Source organism: Helianthus annuus, chromosome 8, assembly GCF_002127325.2.
Source record: "Helianthus annuus cultivar XRQ/B chromosome 8, HanXRQr2.0-SUNRISE, whole genome shotgun sequence".
Classification (NCBI taxonomy): Eukaryota; Viridiplantae; Streptophyta; class Magnoliopsida; order Asterales; family Asteraceae; genus Helianthus; species Helianthus annuus.
In genome coordinates this window covers 136074583-136096687 of record NC_035440.2, presented here as the reverse complement: position 1 = coordinate 136096687, position 22105 = coordinate 136074583, and the positions used below count along the sequence as shown (strand labels likewise).

Genomic DNA, 22105 nt, shown 5'->3' with positions numbered 1-22105 from the left:
TGTTTTTAACTAGTAGGGATGATGTATTTTAAACATCAAAAATTATGTATGAGTGTTAACTCATCAAAGTTTTTGAGGGGTCGTATTTTTATATATAAAAATGCGTATTTACGTTTAAATCACTAAACCTGAGATGGGTGTTATAGAGGGCACAAGAAGCAGAATTGTAAGCCATGGGTAGAGGCGAATTGTTTGAATTGGGTGTTATCAAATTCTCCACCCATGTCACACTGGAAACTCTTAATTTGGTGATGAAATTGGGTGGATATGTATTTGTAAAATTGGGTAAATTTGGTGTAGGTTTCGGACTTAAATTTCAAAGGAAATACCCAAGTAAAATGAGTATAATCGTCAATCACAACCAAATAATATTTATATCCCTGTTTTGCTAAGTATAGGAGAGGTCCATAAATCACAATGAACAATATCAAATGGGCAAACAATGCAAGAAGTAGATAAATTGAAAGGCAAACGTTTATGGTTAGCAATTTGACAAGAGTCATAAAAAACTGAACGACTTTGTTTATCACAAGAAATAAATTTATTGGAATTCAAAAAATCTAGGGCATGTAAACCAGGTTGTGCCAGGAGCCTTGAGAACTGGTGGAAACAAAAGTAGAAGCATTAGGTACTTGGATAGCAGTGAGCGGGTAGAGATTACTGGTACTGTCATGGTGACTCAGGATAGTCCCACTCGGAAAATCCTTCACAGAAAAACCCAAAAGATCAAAATCGACAGACACCCAATTATCACGAGAAAATTTTCGAACAGAAATTAAGTTCTTTATGATATTAGGTGTGTGAAGTATGTTTTTAAGGTGGAGTAGTTTAGAGGTGGTTGTTAGACTGGTGTGGCCTGATCCAACAACTGGTAACCGATGTCCATTTCCAACCAACACATTTTAATAGATTGATTACACAGGTGAGAAATCATACCTGAGTCTGTGGTGAGGTGGTCTGATGCTCCAGTATCCATGAACCAACTAGGAGTTTCGGGTTCCAAAGCCATAGTGTTAAAAGCTTCTACAAGTTCAGTAGGTTCCAAGGGATTGACATCAGTCATATGGGCTTCAGGGGCGGACTGATTTGGTGCCGAAGACGGTGGCTGCTGTGGTGCGGTCCAAGGTGAGACCCAGCCCGGTTGGGTTGGGTAGGGGCACGAGGGTTGTGGGTCGGCCTAGAACGAGTTGGCCCAATACGGTGGTGGCATGGGGTAGTATTGCTGGTTCCACGAGTTCCTTGGCGGGTTCCGATTAGATGGGCCATGGTTGCTGGACCCAGACCCAGAAGTGCCTGAACGGTAGTGGGCTGGGCCAGAGTTAATGGGGCTGTTAGTTGGGTTCTGGTTGTGGGTTGGGTTGTCCCAGCGTGGCCGTTACGACCATTTTGGTTGAAACGGGTGGGACGGTTCGAGCCATAGTTCTGATTGTGAGTGGGCTAAGTATCACGAGGGGGACCACCACGGCTGGGAGTGTGGGCTACGGCTGCATGTGCTTCCGAATTGGGACAAGTTCCGTCTCGAGCAGCCTGTCGTTCCATATCACCACGAAGCATCTCACATACCTCGTTCGAGGAGGGAAGTTCACGATTAATGATAGAACCGATGGTGTCATACTCCCGAGGCAGACCCTGATCAAGTTGCAGAACTAAAGTTTGTTCGTTAACCGGGCTGCCCACATCGTCTAACTAGGCTGCCATCCCGAAGGGTTTGGCAGTTGGCTTCCAACGAAGACACAAAACTGAGTTTCAGGTTCACAAACCGAGATTGAAGGGCGGCACAATGAAGACCTTTGTTGTTATGAAAGATGTTCTTGACCCGATTCCAAGCTTGGAGAGCCGTAGATGGTTCTTCAAGGACCCGAAGAAGATAGTCAGCGGATAACGTGTTGTATATCCACTGAAGTACGACAGCATCAATCTTTATCCATTGAGCGTAGGTGGGATCGCCTTTAGACGGCGGTTCAGCGGTGATGTGGTCTAGGACCTCGTATCCGCGAGCATGAAGGTTGAAGAGCTTCACCCACGCGGAGTACGTGACCGTAGTACCATCCAGGACATGGACCTTCTTGGTGATATCAGTAACAGTATAAACTGGATGTAGGGGAACAGATTGTGTGGAGGTGTCGGTGTTGTCATGTTTTTGACATTGATAACGTCGTATAAACAATTTGATGAGTTGGTTTATTTATACTATTTGCGTGTGTTTGAGTTCTTGCTTTACAACTTGCTCGGTTGATGACAAGACCTTGTAGCTTGTTGGGTGACATAGAACAGGTTGACTCACATTAGTAAATAGGGTAATTGAACTGTAAAAGGTCTGATGACAAAGACCTGTTTTTGATTACCACTTAAATTAACCGATTTTTCAGCACCATGTCTATGTGGTGTCCAATTAATGATTAAAATGAGTTTGGTGTGAACCTATAATCTGAAACTTGGAGAACTTTACCTTTATCTTATGTGACTTTCCCTGGATGATTGATTTCTAGATTTTCACATTAAACTTTGTTTTTCTGATTCTTATTAACTGGCAAATCTTGACCACTTGTGTTGATTTTGTGGAACGTTTATTATATTGAATTGTTTATTGTTTATCAAGCGTATGGGCAACATACTTGCGTTGTTAGCGGGTTGGTAAATTGGTGGGTAATTGGTATAATTAAACGGGTTATTAGGTTGTATGGTGAATCTTAAAAACTATCCCTAATAATTAATCAAAGTCATTAATTCCAAGGCCATGTCTATGTGGTGTTATGAATCTGTAAACGGGTTTTTGTGTTAAACTTGCAATCGGGATTCTGGGTGGGAGTTGCTTTTCTTTAGTATATAATAATTCTCTACTTAAAACTAACCACAAATTCCGCGTGGATACGTTACCCTACTTACGCTATCTACGTAGTTTAATTAGGTTTTTGATTGACTCGACAGTCATCACTACACAAACCCACAACTATGAGCTTATTTGGGGGCATGGTGGTGTGGTTCCACCTTACTTTGCCATGGCAAACTTGTGGAAACCTTCCTAGAGGTTGTCCAGGTAATTTGAAAGAACAAATGAAGAAGAAAGATGAAGAAAATGAGTGAAACCTCACTTAGAACACTAGAGTTTTCTTCCTTGCTTGGAAGACTTGAGAGAATTTGGGAGTTTGAGAGAAGATTTGGTGTGTGTGGAAAATGTTTAGTGGTGGTGGAGGCTTGTATTTATAAGTGTCGATTAGGGTTTGGGAGTTAATGAACGTGTTTTGGGAGTTAATAAAGGTGGATTTTCATTTGTAGTCCTTGCACTTGTATTTTTTGGTTATTTATGCTATAAATTTGTATGCAAGCATGTTATAAGTATGAAATACATATGAATGTGATTCCAAAAAAAATATAATCTCGATGTAAGTCTCGGTATTAAATTAAAATATGTATTTCGCGATTGATTACGTATTATGCATGTATGATTTAACAAGGTTGATATAATAATACATTTTTTATTATGATCAAAGTCTCGAGATTACAAGGATTGAAATGAAATAAGAATACAAGTTTCTAAATATAGAAATGCGAAAAAAAACTTTCTAAACAGGGAAAGTATGAGAATGCGGAGCGTTACATATGGCCCTAGGTTTCATCCCCGGAAATGAGGATCCCTACACCTGGGCCATTTATTGTCTATAGCATTCAAGATCCTGGGGGGAGCCTGGATTCGCCCAAAACTTGAGCCCATCCACCCAGACTACCATTTTTAGCAATTTGTTTAAAACCCCACACCAGGGAACAAGCAAAAAAGACATGAAAGTAAATTGTTCGAGAATAGACAACCACAAACTTTTTTACAAAAATGGGGCTCCAGCCTAGTCATCAATATCCATCATCGCCCCACTATCACCTATTCCTTCTTGCCATCACCTCTTGCAGTTTTAGTCTGAGGATCTTCACCCGCCTTGCTCGCCTCAGCCTCCTACGTCTTATCAACCTTGGCCTTAGGAACCTCAACATGTCTACCCAGCTTCACCACCACTGCTTTCTTTTTCTTCACATCCCAGGCCTTGACTTCAAACTCTCTAGGCTTGGTCTCTTCATACATCTAGATCTTGGATTAGAAGATCGTGGGGCAGCTGAATTCTTGGCCTCCGACTCTAGCTGCTTCAGGAGGTGCTCCTGGTGGTTTCCCTTGAGGTCCTTGCATTCTTTACTGGAAGCCTCAAGCTGAAGACAAAGATCCTTAGAATACTTCATCATGTGCTTAGCCAATAACACCATGTCAGCGATCTTCTTAGCATGCTCAGCTATTTTCTCATCATAAGTGGTGAAAATCTTGGAGAAAGCTTGCATAAAAACAAATTTTATATACATATGTTATTTAGGATCTTGAATCAAACCAAAGATTCTAATTTGTTGGTGATTTCCACAAGTTCCAGGCTTTCAAAGGCTTCAAGGTCCATGGATTCAGGAGCTTTGCATTTCTTGCTTGAAGAAGCCTTGGAACGCAGCGGAAGGGCTCTAGCTTTACTGGCAGGAGGGGAAGGATTCTCTTGCTTGACCGAGGCACCTTTTTTGGCGAGGATGGGGAGTCCATCAAGATCAAGGCAGCTGGTGGGATTCTAGCTTCCTACACCTATCAAACAATGTCAGGATCCTAAAGATACAAAATGGAAAAGAAGGGTTTCTAGAAGTTATAAGTACCTGAAGACATGACGAATTCTTAAGCGTGAGACAAGAGGTTGGTTTCTTGAAGAGCGGGGCCTGGATGGAAGTTCCTCTCCATTTTTAGAAGAGTACCAACCTTGTGATTTTACTTTCTGTATCTTGCATTCCAGGGGCTCGGATATTAAGAACGAAAGCCGCATAAAAAAAGAATAGAAGAGTCAGAATAACAAAGTTCATTATCTACAATGAGGATCGTAAATAGATCCAGATGGACCATACCCTTCCGGATCCAATGAACAGACAGGGATTGACCATTTCGATCTGTTCAGGCTTAATTCTGAGGGTGAATCGGCTGCCTCCATGAGTTCTTAGCTCATAGACATTGGCGATTTCAGTAAGGGTGAAGTCTAGAGAATGGGCCCGATTGATTCTATCGAGGGTATACAGAATGCTCAACAAAAGGGGAATGACTTGGGTGTAAGCTAGCTTGGTAATGTGGATGAACTCATCTACGTCAGGTGAAAAAAGGAAAGTGAAAACGATCGAGAAAAGGTAAAATGAGAAGCAAACCCACTTCTTAGAACAGAAGTCGACTTTGGTTGTGGGATCAAAATGTCACACCCCAACCGATGGCGGAAACATCGGAGTGAGACGAAAACTAGATTGCAAGAGACTTCATAACGCTATTTGTGTCGAGTATTTAATAATTACTTTTTACATTGATTAAACTAGAATATAAAAAGTTTGAATAACGACAAGTGTAAAAGAACGAAAATTCCATTTCATTTATAACGGTTTAATACAAGGTTTAGAAACAAAATACAACATGTTCGAAAATAAAATACGGTACAACAAGTATTAAAGTTTAAATGCGTTTCTAGGCAATCCTACTAGATTCCTTGCATCATCAAAATCCTGCAACATGTATTGAAAGCATAGATCAATACAAAAGCACTGGCGAGCATACAAGTTTGAATTTAAGTACAAGTATAAAAGTTTTCTCAATCCGACATGGCAATTTATATTCGAGTTGAATCTAGCGTATTAGAATAACCTAAGCATAAAAAATAGTATGGATATACAAGTAGAAACTAACATGCATAAATAACCTAATAACAAATAGCATGAGTAGACAAGTTGAAACTAACAAGCATAAACAACCTAAGCATAACAAATAGGTGTTCGATGGATTGAGTGATTATATTCGATTGTATAAAGTGGATTTTGTAGTTGATACATGTTGCACCCAAAAATGCGTTAAAGCTTAAAAAGGGTCGAGTATGCTCACAATGGTTGCATATGTGATTCCTTGAGATGAGCGCATGGGAAAATAGGGAAAACTTCAAACAATGGGAATTATCCGAAATGAAGGTGCGAGGTGATTCCGGCGACGTCGACTTAATCCTCGATGTAGCAGGTTCTCCGACGAAGACCATCGTCGTCGTCATCATCGGCACCACTGCCAGAAACAAACCCAAATCAAAACAAATCTGATCGGAACTTGAAATACTAACCGAAACGTGACACGAACTGAACCACCGCCTCTACCGACGCCGGCTGCTGCCGTGCGTCGGCTCTTGTTGCCGTCGACACCACCACCATCCTGAACCCTTCCAAACCAAACCCGACCCGAAATAGAACCACCGCCGTCATCACTACTTGTCACACCCCTATTTTCCACTTGTCACCGGTGGGCCCGGTGGGGAGTATCGTGACGTAGTTGATATCATCATAGTCAAAAAACACAATTTAAAATGCACAGCGAATGTAACACCCTAATTACTATTTAACGGTTTTACATATAATTACCAACAATTAGTTGTGTAGATAAGACTACACATACTATAAAAATATGGGTTTATTAAAACTTTTACAAATCATAAGTTATTCGACATAACGTAATTGAATTCGTCGTTTAAAATTTACGATGGGACATTGTGCGGAAGCATGTATCTTTATCGTGTTCGGTTCTCCAATGAGCTTGATCGTCTTCTGGCATCCAAAATGTACCTACATTTCATAAACAAGAAACGCTTTAGTCTTACGGGGGTTATAAACGTGTCTAACGAGTTCTGGGAAACGAAACTGATTAAAATAAATTTTGTTACAGGGTCTACTGTTTCTTCCTACGTGATTGTAAATTGAACCTCCATCAAATGGAGTCAAGACCCAACATCTGGATTAACAAAATTTAAGACTTTTAAGTCTTCGGCTTATTACCCCTTTTTACCAAATTTGACCCGTTCGTGATTTTATCAATCAAACCTGTTGTTTGATTCTAATTTCTCATTTTTAACCAAATCTTGTTTTCAAAACATTCTGTCTAAATAATTTAAATCCTTCGGTTTACCTATTAAGGTAACCGAATGCCCCTTTTTTATTTTGCCTAACTTTCATAGAACTTCAAGTTCTACATGATGAGTTAATCTATTATACATACCTGGCTCGGATCATCTTACTAACCCGGTTTAATATCTTGCTTTATAATTGCTAATTAAGAGCGATGCGAGTATCCATTCGATATCTACTCCTGTAAACATATAACTCGACACCAGAATCATTAGTCGATATTGTCAAAAGGTGATGTCTACACCTTTTGACCCGTTTGGCCGAATTGACCGTTTATCTTTGCGAGATAATATTTATTATCATCTCATCTACATGACTCGCTCCTTTTAACACCATATGCTCATTTTATTTATAAACCGTTTATTACCACTTTCGGCTCTTTATGTCTTATGTGGGAAAGCGTCTTTTAAAACTAACGACTATTGTCAACGTGTGACTAAATTACCATTTGTCTTATTCGTAGTCAATACGACAAAAGAACATTCTAAAATATATGACTAGTGTAAGTTATACTTACCTTGCATCCTTGCGAGCTTCTTACTTGAACTTGTATCCATTTGACCCGTTCATTTCCAAGCTCCTACCTAGCTTGTCAGAGTCATACTACCATATCATATCCACAAGATGATTAGATTAGTCAACCATTAACATGACCATCACACCTTATGGATTCACACACTTATTCACCAAAGTATGCTATTTATTCAACAACTATATTATTTATTTATTTATTTATTGTCATAATTCTTTCCATTCACTAACCGTTTGACCCGTTAGTCAAGTTATTTATACAAACTAGTTAGTAAGTGATTTTGAACACTTTAAGCATGTCATATAAAGTGTTACTTGTTCCTAACAATAAATACTTCATGACTAAACAAGTATACACAATCATATGTCTTTTTCCGGATTAATAATAACATTATTAATGTGCAGCGATTTTCTATTCAGCTGCTGTAATCGACCATTATGACCCATTTAAATTCCGAACTAGATTAACATGTTCAAAAATGGATCGTAGAAAACTTCAATACCTTCGCAAGCATATAAGGTACACCTTCTAACGAATTTTCTATGATTTTATATGATTTTTATAAAATCAACACAGCAACTATATTTTCATTTTTCAACCAGCTTTTAAGTTTTCTGAACAGCAGTTTTAATCAGATTTTTGACCTCTTTAACAACCACATTTGTTTCTTATGATTGAAAACAGTAAAAATTTACTTCATAAGCTTTCCGAAAAGGTATAGAACACACAAATCGGATAAAGGGTTGATTTTATATGATTTTTTTAAGATTAGTCAAAATCCATATAAAAAGCTACGGAAATCATGTTTAGGTTCCTTTCAAATTCGACCTAAACCATCAAATGCAACCCATTTTCATGGCTATAACCCTTATTAAACTGTTGGTAATGGTTTGAAACCTATAACACAGTGATTGTAGGCTAAGAGATGTCAAAAACATCATCTATTTCAGCACTTTAGTTTTCATTTAGGCATTTTAACAAACACCTAGTGTGCATAATTTTACATATTTACTAACTAGTTCAAAACTTGTTATTTTTTTACCAAAGTTAACATCAATTAATCAAACCTCTAAGTCTAGTGTTCATGAACTACACATCATATTTTCAGAAATCAGTTTCTATGCATCAATTTACACTAGATTAGCATTCTACATCCTAGTGTTCATCATTTTCTCACAAAATCCATGGATGACCATCAATGTACTCATGAAATTTCCAGAATTTAGGCATGATTTCACATGTTGATGTCTAGGTTTTACTCCTAGATACTATATCATCCCTATATTAACCAAATAGCTAACATGCATCATCAAATTTCAGATTTCCCAAATTCATGAGAATTTCAAACAGAGAATTAACATCAAATTTTACATACCTTACAACCCCCTTGCAATGGGGATCAATAATCTATGCTCGATTTTCGATTTTAACTTGGTTTGAGCCTTCAATTTGTGAGATTAGTGAGTTGCTAGGGTTTTGAGAGTGGGGGTCGCCCTCCTCCTTCTGTTTGATCGAACCAGACACCTAAAATGGTGTATTTGGTTTTATTTTGTTACTTTTATTAAACTTAATAATATAAGTTTAGGTTTTAACAACATAAGCCCCTCCACTTTAGTTTGGTTTATAATTTGAGTATTTTGTTCTTTCACTTAATTACAAGACTTGTACTAGGTTATTTATTTCCTAGTTATTTATCTTGTTCTAAACCCGTTTTATTTTAAGTCCCGTTAAATCTCGGGCCTTTTATATACTTTGCTTTCTCAATGTATTTCTCATCCTTTTGACAAATATTAGATTTATTTATTTAAATCCTAAAATTTACCGGGTAAGTTTTACCACTAACTGTATTTTACCCGTCCTGTAGTATTAACGTGGTTTGATTACCAAACTTGTTGTCGGGGTGTTACAATTCTACCCCCCTTAAAGAGGTTTCGTCCTCGAAACCTTTCTTACATAGTTCATCGAGTTTTAAACTCAATGCATTTGACCTGGGTAATCTTTTAAGCATTACTCATACCTTAACCAATTGTTAGTATTACCCGAAAAATATGGTAATATCTTTTTGGTTACAATACATCTACGTACCTCATACGACATAATGCGACTTGAAATAACGTAATCTCGTTATTTCCACTAGTTTAATTAACTTAGCAATATTTATCGCTTGGTTATAATGTGACTGTACTTCACATTACACTTCTTGACCGTGATCACGTCACGCCATGTCGAATTTTACATCAACTTTTCATTTTTGAAAATATCACTTTTCAAATATATCGTCTTGCACCTGTCAGTGTCAAGACTTATATCTTTCATGTTTACTATTTATACGTCTATCAGAGTTGATATTTGTAAAAACGTTATTATTATTATTATTTTTTTTTACCAAAACCAAAGTTTTAGTTTAGCGTTTTCTCTTTATCCTTTGTCAATTACCCATATCGGGATATTGACAGTCCAAAATTTATTCTTTTACAGTCTCTATTCTGTGCGAGGATTCTCAACTGATCCTCTCTCTTTGTCTAATTAACCCGTAGGTTTTATCACTTAGCCTTATGGGCTATTTTGATTAGACTTTCATCTTTTTAGGGCGAAGTCCTTGTAATTTATTTCTTTCTAATCATAACCCGTGGGTTGTTTTATCCTCATAGACCTTTCATTGTTTATAACCCCAAAGGTTATATTGATCTCGTAGATTATGACGATCCCGTAGATCACCTTTTATTTGTGTCTATACTTAAATGTATATATGTGTGTATATATATATATATATACACATATATATAGTTCCAAACCACCTCTTGTTATATTTGGAATCATTTATTTTCGCTTTTGAGCTTTAGCTGACCTTGACCGTGGTCAAAGGCTTCATGCGTTTACTTTCGGACTAATCTTCCGACTTTATGACTCCTTACATTATCTACACATTGGTTTGTTTTACGCTCACCGTTTCCCGCTTCATAATTATACTTCTTTACAACCCATTAATCGGGTTCTTTTATTTCAATGTTTATAACGCCCATAATCCTTTACCTAGGTTTATTAATATTTCTCACTTTCATTTACTCGGTTCGCGCTTACTTATTTTAGCAAGCGTTGTTCTTTATTAAATTCGTTTGACTTGTCGCGTGAAAATCCATTACTTATGAATGTCAAACTTTATTCTTTGTTCGACCCGTTCAACTATAAAATAGTCGAACGTAAGTTTATCAAAATTTCTATTTACTTCATCTTGTCGTCTTTTAGTCATGACTCAAAACCCGAGTCTTTTGACTTTCCATGCGAATTCCCGTTTCTCGATATACTCATGTGTTTAACTCCTTACCCATCAACCGGGTGTTTTACCGAAGTCGTTATTATTGCAACCCTTCCGGTATGCATTAAGGCTTTATTTCAATTTTATATTCCGACTTCGTCCTCAGGTTTGGCGTTTTACAAAAACGGCCTGTTAAGAGTCATATTTGCGTTCCCCGGTTCGGGTGTAAGTACACTCCCTCCCGTTGCATATCTTAATCATTTTTCATTAATCTTTGTCCCTTCACTCGGGCTCATTATTCTAACGTAATACACTTCCGTCGTCCGACTTGCGTTTACGTTTACTATCAACATTTCACTTATTTGACTTATTTGGGCACCTTTTTAATTTTTTTTTCCATTAACCCCATCCTTACTACATCGGATGTAAATGTGTCCGCTATAAGAAACTCATGGTAACATATGCCACTACTTACTTGGCCAGAGTAAGCGAATAACACATGACACACACGACCTTTTTATAGTTTTCACATCACGCCCTATGTAAGTAACGCCTCTATTTAGTTTCCTTGGAAATATTATCCTGGATAGGTATTCTATTCAGGTTTTTCCAAGTTTCTAATTTACATATGCAACAATCATTCTCTACATGTTTGTTGCATATCACTATTTACGCGATTACATTTAAAAGCGCGCACCTGGTGATGCTTGCCCCGATGGGTGTTCCTTGCCATTAACCTTGCTCACGATCGTTGCGCGATTTAGGTCCTTGATGAGTATGCTCTTCTTATCCTATCTCAGACCGTTCCATCATCATATCTACAATTCGTTCCACTCTCGTCATCTTCAGACGCGAGTGTCCTTCGATTAAAACATTCACAAGAGTTAATAATGTCAACTTCAATAATCGCCCGTATTACAATACAAGGCTTTTTTTTACGCGTCAACACGTGTATTTTCATCAACCATATCAATCCTTTTAATTGGGGTAACGTGTATCACATGATAGCCTGTTTACAACACTTTAGCATGCTAAACTATTAACATACATGTACTTACCAGATTTGCGATCAAGCCTCGAACCGAACACACCTTACTCTTTAACCATGAGCTCTGATTACCAACTTGTAACACCCTAATTACTATTTAACGGTTTTACATATAATTACCAACAATTAGTTGTGTAGATAAGACTACACATACTATAAAAATATGGGTTTATTAAAACTTTTACAAATCATAAGTTATTCGACATAACGTAATTGAATTCGTCGTTTAAAATTTACAACGGGACACTGTGCGGAAGCATGTATCTTTATCGTGTTCGGTTCTCCAATGAGCTTGATCATCTTCCAGCATCCAAAATGTACCTACATTTCATAAACAAGAAATGCTTTAGTCTTACGGGGGTTATAAACGTGTCTAACGAGTTCTGGGAAACGAAACTGATTAAAATAAATTTTGTTACAGGGTCTACCGTTTCTTCCTACGTGATTGTAAATTGAACCTCCATCAAATGGAGTCAAGACCCAACATCTGGATTAACAAAATTTAAGACTTTTAAGTCTTCGGCTTATTACCCCTTTTTACCAAATTTGACCCGTTCGTGATTTTATCAAACAAACCTGTTGTTTGATTCTAATTTCTCATTTTTAACCAAATCTTGTTTTCAAAACATTCTGTCTAAATAATTTAAATCCTTCGGTTTACCTATTAAGGTAACCGAATGCCCCTTTTTTATTTTGCCTAACTTTCATAGAACTTCAAGTTCTACATGATGAGTTAATCTATTATACATACCTGGCTCGGATCAACTTACTAACCCGGTTTAATACCTTGCTTTATAATTGCTAATTAAGAGCAATGCGAGTATCCATTGGATATCTACTCCTGTAAACATATAACTCGACAGCAGAATCATTAGTCGATATTGTCAAAAGGTGATGTCTACACCTTTTGACCCGTTTGGCCGAATTGACCGTTTATCTTTGCGAGATAATATTTATTATCATCTCATCTACATGACTCGCTCCTTTTAACACTGTATGCTCATTTTATTTATAAACCGTTTATTACCACTTTCGGCTCTTTATGTCTTACGCGGGAAAGCGTCTTTTAAAACTAACAATCATTGTCAACGTGTGACTAAATTACCATTTGTCTTATTCGTAGTCAATACGACAAAAGAACATTCTAAAATATATGACTAGTGTAAGTTATACTTACCTTGCATCCTTGCGAGCTTCATACTTGAACTTGTATCCATTTGACCCGTTCATTTCCAAGCTCCTACCTAGCTTGTCAGAGTCAAACTACCATATCATATCCACAAGATGATTAGATTAGTCAACCATTAACATGACCATCACACCTTATGGATTCACACACTTATTCACCAAAGTATGCTATTTATTCAACAACTATATTATTTATTTATTTACTTTTTGTCATAATTCTTTCCATTCACTAACCGTTTGACCCGTTAGTCAAGTTATTTATACAAACTAGTTAGTAAGTGATTTTGAACACTTTAAGCATGTCATATAAAGTGTTACTTGTTCCTAACAATAAATACTTCATGACTAAACAAGTATACGCAATCATATGTCTTTTTCCGGATTAATAATAACATTATTAATGTGCAGCGATTTTCTATTCAGCTGTTGTAATCGACCATTATAACCCATTTAAAATCCAAACTAGATTAACATGTTCAAAAATGGATTGTAGAAAACTTCAATACCTTCGCAAGCATATAAGGTACACCTTCTAACGAATTTTCTATGATTTTATATGATTTTTATAAAATCAACACAGCAACTATATTTTCATTTTTCAACCAGCTTTTAAGTTTTCTGAACAGCAGTTTTAATCAGATTTTTGACCTCTTTAACAACCACATTTGTTTCTTATGATTGAAAACAACAAAAATTTACTTCATAAGCTTTCCGAAAAGGTATAGAACACCCAAATCGGATAAATGGTTGATTTTATATGATTTTTTTAAGATTAGTCAAAATCCATATAAAAAGCTACGGAAATCATGTTTAGGTTCCTTTCAAATTCGACCCAAACCATCAAATGCAACCCATTTTCATGGCTATAACCCTTATTAAACTCTTCGTAATGGTTTGAAACCTATAACACAGTGATTGTAGGCTAAGAGATGTCAAAAACATCATCTATTTCAGCATTTTAGTTTTCATTTAGGCATTTTAACAAACACCTAGTGTGCATAATTTTACATATTTACTAACTAGTTAATAACTAGTTATTTTTTACCAAAGTTAACATCAATTAATCAAACCTCTAAGTCTAGTGTTCATGAACTACACATCATATTTTCAGAAATCAGTTTCTATGCATCAATTTACACTAGATTAGCATTCTACATCCTAGTGTTCATCATTTTCTCACAAAATCCATGGATGACCTTCAATGTACTCATGAAATTTCCAGAATTTAGGCATGATTTCACATGTTGATGTCTAGGTTTTACTCCTAGATACTATATCATCCCTATATTAACCAAATAGCTAACATGCATCATCAAATTTCAGATTTCACAAATTCATGAGAATTTCAAACAGAGAATTAACATCAAATTTTACATACCTTACAACCCACTTGCAATGGGGATCAATAATCTATGCTCGATTTTCGATTTTAACTTGGTTTGAGCCTTCAATTTGTGAGATTAGTGAGTTGCTAGGGTTTTGAGAGTGGGCGTCGCCCTCCTCCTTCTGTTTGATCGAACCAGACACCTAAAATGGTGTATTTGGTTTTATTTTGTTACTTTTATTAAACTTAATAATATAAGTTTAGGTTTTAACAACATAAGCCCCTCCACTTTAGTTTGGTTTATAATTTGAATATTTTGTTCTTTCACTTAATTACAAGACTTGTACTAGGTTATTTATTTCCTAGTTATTTATCTTGTTCTAAACCCGTTTTATTTTAAGTCCCGTTAAATCTCGGGCCTTTTATATACTTTGCTTTCTCAAAGTATTTCTCATCCTTTTGACAAATATTAGATTTATTTATTTAAATCCTAAAATTTACCGGGTAAATTTTACCACTAACTGTATTTTACCCGTCCTGTAGTATTAACGTGGTTTGATTACCAAACCCGTTTTCGGGGTGTTACAGCGGAAGCAAAAGATAAATATATTACAATCTGATATAAAGTAATATCAAAGTATTACAAACGGAAAGTAAAGGATCCACAGGCGGATCAAAGATAAATGAAACATTGTTCAACAGACTTTAGGCATCTTAAGCTTGCGAGACTCTTTATTAATGTTAGGAGTAGCCAGCATATTCCGATTAGTACCTGCACTTAGCCTTTTTTGAAAAATACGTCAGTTTTCACTGGTAAATACAATTTAACTGACTCATTTTGAAAATGTTTTAAAAATTGATTTGAATGCACATGGCACAAAACTTTTCATAGCCTGGGATAATTAATCAAATTTAAACTTGTAAAAGAATTACATGTTTGTTATGCGTTTAGTCGCCCGGTTCGTGCCGGGTTTAAGATTAGTAGACACACCACATAGTATAACCCTGTGGCGGGAAACCAGCGGGTATACCTTAATAAATATGGACACACCATCGGGTGTACGCCTACACCCGCGTGTCAAGGTTGTGGCCATTTCATGAATGATGCCAAGGATATCCGGGACATGGTCATTAAACTCCCAAAGGCATAAAACAAACAAAAAAATTTTCAAACTGGTCATCTTGATAATACTTAACCACTAATCGATTAAGGTCAAATGCCCGACCAAGCGGTATTTTATATACCGTACCCCAAGCCCGTATAAGGGAAAATAAGTTAAAAGTATTTACCTGAGCAAATTTACACAATTTATCCCAGCCGTATACCATCAAGAAAGTACAGATAGCTTTTACTGGGCTCCTAAATCTGGAACGAAGGTTTTTAATAACCTATTAGATTTCTAACGGGTCTTTAATTAAGCCTATGCTTAGACCGGTTAGTTTTAAAGGAGGATATGGTTCAAAACGCATGATTAAGCGAGAACCGGATTAGAATGTGGTTTAGACCCGACAAGCTTGTATACTTGTGTAATAAGGGTAAACTAAACACATTCTGGATTTTGAGATAAAAATGATAAGGTTTGACCCGTTTCGGCTAATTTATGCAAACTAGTTACATACGCCGATCCGAACGCGAAAAGTGCGTAACGGGTAACCACAAGAGTCATGAACAAGTTTCCTAAGTTAATATGCCTTAAATATGTTGTGATATCAGTAGGATACCTTCCATTATGCCCAAAACGAGTTTAAGACCAATTTATGCCCCGTAGGGGTATTTTGGTCATTTTAGAGGTTATAAAAGAGATTAAATGTTATTCTGAGTTACAGGTCTGATATAATCAGTAATTATACTAAATTTAATAAGTTATAACAGTAGGGTATCATATATATGTTAAATTTATTAATTATAACCATATTATGCACCGTAGGGGCATTTTGGTAATTTCACAAAGGCTTAAAAGGGTCAAAACTGAAAACCTGAGTTTAAAACTTTTCCTTTCTGTTAAAATATAAAAATCCACTGAATATATCAGTAGGCATCAAACCTTGTGAGTTTAAAACAGTTTTAATACATACTATGCGTTAAAAACGCTTAAAAAGGCGATTTGGAGCCATTTCCGGGTTTTCAAAGAAAAGCTGATATTTTTATTATTGCAGAAGGCTGAAAATAATTTATTTATCATATTAGATCAGTAGAAAAAGGTTTAGGGTCAAAATGTTTTGTAAAACTCAGTTTATAAGCCAAAAGGGCAAAACCGGCAATTACCGAATCAAGCTTAGAACTCTAAGTTATGCTCAGCCTAAAAATAATTAAAAATCTCCAAAAATCCCAAAATAATATATTATATCAGTGGGTAAAAAGTTTGATATTAAAAATTGGGTTTAGATAGGCTATATGCAAATTACGCCGTTTAATTCAAAAAAGCTTTTCATTTACGCTAATAAGCATAACTTCTAATCTAGACCTCCAACTGATGTCAAAATTTTAGGGAAAAGTTTATAAAACAACAATAAAGATTATTGTTCTCTCACATTTTCAAATTTCTCGCTTTAGGGTCAAAAGGCATAAGGGTCAACATTTAGGCATTTAACGGAAACATGCATGAACTAGGATTTCTATGGAACCAAGTTGTATAACCTTGGAGGGTTATAGTAACTTATAATACGGTCCTAATGGAATCCTAAGGCATATTTAAATTAATCTAAATCGGGTCAGAACTGAAAGTCAAAGCAAAAGTCAACTTTTGCGACTTTCGGTTCCGGACCGAGCCTATACTTAGAATTGTCGGGTTGAATCATGCTTAGGCATGTTCAACTAATATTTACCAAGTTATTAAAGTGAGAAAACTGATTTTATGACTTTTATATTAATAGTTATGAATTTATTTAAAGACTAACCCAATTGACTTTTATTTGACCCGGCAATTTAACTAAGTAAACGTGGTAATTAGGAGGTGCCCTTTTGAGGGTTTAATACCTACCTAATTACGATCACGTAGCCATGTTCGATGCGATCAATGGCTCAACCATTTAAAAGTCAAAGCGTTAATCGAAAACGCTTGACTTTTCGGCTATTAATGCTAAACAACTTAAACTAAGAACGAAAGGACACTTACAAGAGGTCCAAGGAAGGAGACAACTCAAAAGGAGGTTCCCTAAAGTCAGGACCCTCAGATTTGAGTCTAGAGAGCAAGATTTCAAGAAATGGGTGAAGTGAACAAGTCAAAGCCCACCCCTATTTATAGTTTTCGGGATTGCACGAGATCGTGACAAGTGTCGGAATGTATAACCAGATCAAAACAAGTGTAAAATGGTTTTACAAATCTGGTAGCAAGCCCCTAGAATCAATTGTGTGAGAGGAGAAGCAAAACCAAAGCTGGTTTTCAGATTCTGGTTACTGGGCAAGGCTTACGGGCCGTAAGGGTCCAGCCATACGGTCCGTAAGGACCTGGTCTGCACATGGGAACTTTCAATAGTTGACAGTTTTGGCCCCTGCACTTCCAAATGTCATTTCCGACATATCTAAGGCTCTTTAAACCATTTTTAAGGCTCTACAATGATGCCTAAGCATAATGAACATGAAACATGCTCAAAAATATGCCAGATGTTGGTTCGTTTGGTCGTACGGTCCCGTTGTTCGGCTAATCACGACGAAACACGGACAGACGCTAAAAACGATCCAAATTACGCGACGAATGGAATTTTATCAAGCCAACACTAAAATAAAATATTTTAGTGCTTACATAAATTTTTGGGTGTCCGGGGATATTCAGAATGCAAGATATGCGCGAAAATGCAAACTTGTGCACTTTTTGACACTTTTAGTCCCTGCATGACTTAAAAGTTTATTTTTGCGCACCAAACACCTCTAAGCCTATATCTAAGCTATATAAAGAATAAATAGGGTATGATTAACTCATGGACATATTCCGGAAGGTCCGTTACCATACGAATTGACCTACTTTTGCAGTTTGACGCAATTAGTCCTTTAATTGCGCAAAGTAGCGTGGAATGCCGTTTAATGACATCCAAGCCTTCCATGGCCCATAATAGACATTTCCATGCATAGGTTTAACTATTACTACGCTCCTGTTCACTTATATGGTCACCGAATGGCGTAGATTCAAAGGTTGACGCTTTAGGTCCCTCTATTGCGCAAACTTGTGCACCTCATCATTTAATAGCATTGAAGCCTCATCTAATCCATATTAGGCATTCTTGAAAGTATCATTAAACATCACGATGCTTCGGGTTCGCTAAAAGGTCATTCAGAGGTATAATTAAACATATTGACACTTTTAATCCCTCAAACTTTTAAAGTTGCGCGTAACTCTACTTATAGGCATAAAAACCTTAGACTCCCAATAATTGGCATTCTCGAGAGTATAATTAAATATTATGAAGCTCCCAGTTTGTTAAAAGGTCACTCAGAGGTAAGAATTAACATGTTGACGCTTTTAACCCTTTATTGCGCAACTTTCAATTTATTCCGCAAACGGCTACACTCGATCGCCAAGTGGTTCATTTGTGAATATAATTATCGTGAGAGGTTATTTAGAAACTTATCCTAGGTATGCTAACACTTCCAGTCCTTTCACAATCAAAGTTTTTGATTTTTTCGAAAAATTAGTCCTTCAAATTCAATGTTTGACTTTATTAGGGTTTGTTACACGTGTCAATACATCATTGGACGTGATTTTTACGAGGTGTTACATCCTCACCCCCTTAAAAGAAATCTAGACCTCGAGATTTGCTAAATGCTCGAAGTACTTTTTGTCGCATAATGGACTTAACTTGTATAGCATATCTAGAGTCTTTCCAAGCTCCCAAGTTGACCTCTATAATAGGTACATGTACCCTTTTCGAGCATTCTTAACCTACCGATCCTTGATCGATACAGGTTTCTTATCATATCATAAAGTTTCATTAATCTGCCTATCATTACGTGATGATGTGTTTCGACTTATTGGCAAAACATATCCTTAAATCATCAGTATGGGTCGCATTGCGAGCTCCACTAAGCTCCTTATATAGGTTTTAGCTTTTAAGCTATTTGATCTTGCTACATTCGATTCCTTCGAATGATTCTATATATTCCGAGCTTAACTAGCCTGATAATTAACAAACTGGCACACCTTTCCATGGTGATATCTTTTGTTGAACCTTATTCCTTAATAAGAACTTAGGAGGTTTGCTATCTCCATTAATCTTGATTTTTCTGCCAAGTAGTGGCAACTTACAGATGATTATGGATTTATTTGATCTTATTCGTTGTTTCCAAGGCAACTTTCAGATCCTGATGATTGGACTTGCCAATCTTCTGTCTACTAATAGATGTTTAACATTCCATCTATACAAGGTCTCCAAAGGAGCAGCCTTGATTCTTATATCAACTTATTATAGAAAAGCTTATCTTAAGGTGAGATGGTTATTACAATCATTGCTTAAAACTAATCTTAAGGAATAGCTAATCTTTACAGCTAGTCGAACAAATCGACGATCCTGGGCAGTTGATGGTGATTCTTAATTGTTGCCTAATTAGGGTTGCGATAATTAATGCATAAGCAAAATGAACCGTCTTTCTTAATTAACTACACCGAATCCTCGGAGTATTGAGTTAGGCTATATGAATCCTTTATTTAAAAACTTACTTAATCAGGGTTTCAATTCATCCAATGAGGGTACTAGCCGTCTTGGAGATTTCATACTAATACAACCTTAAATGGGTTATAAATCTTAACTCTACTTGCCTTACAGGAGGTAAACAGGGTAATCTTAGGAGAAGAGAATCAAGATACAAGGAGGTTGCAGAGATTTTCCAAATCTCAGGCTCCAGTTTATTCATCATTGCTCATGTCAAATAAGTGACACGTTTATGATACAAGTCCACGAATTCTTTAATTAGGAATATTTACTTGGATAATTCCATTCTGGATATCTTCTTTGAATACCATTAGTTGACTTTAGTACCATATGACCATCGGGATATCTTTGTGGTTCCATGCATTAAACCTCCATACTGATCAGGCATGGAAGCAATCTATGGGACATTTTAAGATACACAAATCCTCATATGGCGCTTTTATCATACTGTCTGTTATTCGCAATCGATAGAGATTGAAAAGATATCAACTATGTGCTGCCGCACGTCTTCTAGAGAGAGGATACTTCTAGAATTCTCACAATTGGAAATTTTCTGGTAGGAACAGAAGAAATGGTTCTTACGATTTCACCTGTAAGTTTTACCTTACACTTAATATCTGGGGTTCTTACGGGAGAGTTTCTAAAAATTTGCTAAACTTATGGTCTTACGAGAGACTTAGCAGCACCTGAAACCAAACGTAACTCCTAGCCATAAAATCACCATAAGGGATTTACCTGGCGTCATTTATTAACGTGAACTACCTCTAATCATTCATCAGGAGGGTTAAACGCATCCATTCCTAAACCTTTTAAACTTAGCTATATAATCTTTGACAATTTTAGGGCAGCCCCAATTCTGATTGGTTATTCCTTAATCTATAAAACGCGAGCAGCTGAGGTAGATCCATAATGGATTTATAATGAGCAGGCTTTGAAACCTTAATGTGCCCTCTTATTGCCGATACCAACCACCAATAATTATTGCATTAAGCTTAGGTTTTGGGTAATTGAAATAGGGTACTATCTCAGCCAATGAATTAAAATTTGCGACATACTGTCGACAGTTTAGAACTTTTATGGTGAGAGTCAGAAAATTCTTATTCCATCTTTTTCCATTTCGATGCGAATAATACGTCTTTCTAATAAGGTCCTTAACACTGGTCCATCCCATAGTGTTTGAGAGAATCTTTCTTATGGACTTCATTAATGTCCTCATTACTTCAGGGTATTACTATCGAATGGCTGTGATGCATACCTCACAGTGTTCATTTCAGCGTAACCACTGATACACCTAATGGTTTCTACTTCCTCCAATAATTTCCTGCAATCGATGGTCCCCTTTTTTTTTTTTTGAAGTCTCTGGACTTCCCAGAGACGAAGTACCTTTAAGTACATCCAAAAATAATGGGCTCCTTGCCATATATGTTTTTTCTGGGTTTATTCTTCGCATCTGAAGTATGAATAAAGTTATTCTCAGGAGCAGCGACGTGTGTTTTAGAGCAACAGCATTTAGCTTCTTGAACCTTTTTATGACTTTTCTCATAGCCTTTCCGACAGCTGCGTTAATTACCGCTTTGGAAATTAACTCCATTAACATTGAGGTTCACATTTGATGTACCATTAACATTTGTCACATTTCTAGCATCACGACTTTTGTTTGTCCCTTCTGAGTTTCCATACTCATAGCTTTGGTATTAAATACCAAATTCAGCAGGTACATAGGCAATCCATACCATGTGTCTCCTTGAATTGTCAAAGGCTCACCATAAGGAGTCTTGTTAACTACTTACTTCTTATCACCCACAATATGGGCTTAGCTATAAGATGACCAATCCATTCCTATCACTATATCGAGTCCCCCTATTTCAACGGAAACAAGGATATTGGAAAAGAGTGGTTCCTAATGGATATAAAACATCCATCTAATATTGCTGAAGCAGCCTCTGAGGTACCATTGGCTAATCCTGCTTTATACTTAACGCTTAGAGTTTTAACAGGCAGATTTAATAATTTACAAAATCCATTGTCTGTGAAAGATTTATCTGAACCTGAATTACATAATACTCTAGCATGAGCGTTATTGATAAAGAAAGTACCTGTTGTGACATTGTCATCCTGAATAGCCTCTTG

The 22105-nt window shown here is 36.6% G+C and overlaps 2 long non-coding RNA genes across 5 annotated transcripts; both read right to left on the bottom strand.

Moving 5' to 3' along the window:
• Positions 1-6599: 6599 nt before the first annotated feature.
• Positions 6600-14501, bottom strand: LOC110873836. 2 transcript variants are annotated; one of them, XR_004865213.1, is made up of 3 exons: positions 14387-14501; positions 7076-7587; positions 6600-6645 (listed from the first exon to the last, which is right to left on the bottom strand). It is a non-coding gene; the product is annotated as an uncharacterized LOC110873836 (long non-coding RNA). The 2 variants fall into 2 exon arrangements; XR_002555506.2 differs by lacking the exon at positions 14387-14501 and adding an exon at positions 8892-9074.
• LOC110873835 lies at positions 11911-13216 on the bottom strand. 3 transcript variants are annotated; one of them, XR_004865212.1, is made up of 3 exons: positions 12998-13216; positions 12595-12661; positions 11911-12141 (listed from the first exon to the last, which is right to left on the bottom strand). It is a non-coding gene; the product is annotated as an uncharacterized LOC110873835 (long non-coding RNA). The 3 variants fall into 3 exon arrangements; XR_002555505.2 differs by having other exon boundaries at positions 12607-12661; XR_002555503.2 differs by lacking the exon at positions 11911-12141 and having other exon boundaries at positions 12505-12661.
• Positions 14502-22105: the final 7604 nt, after the last annotated feature.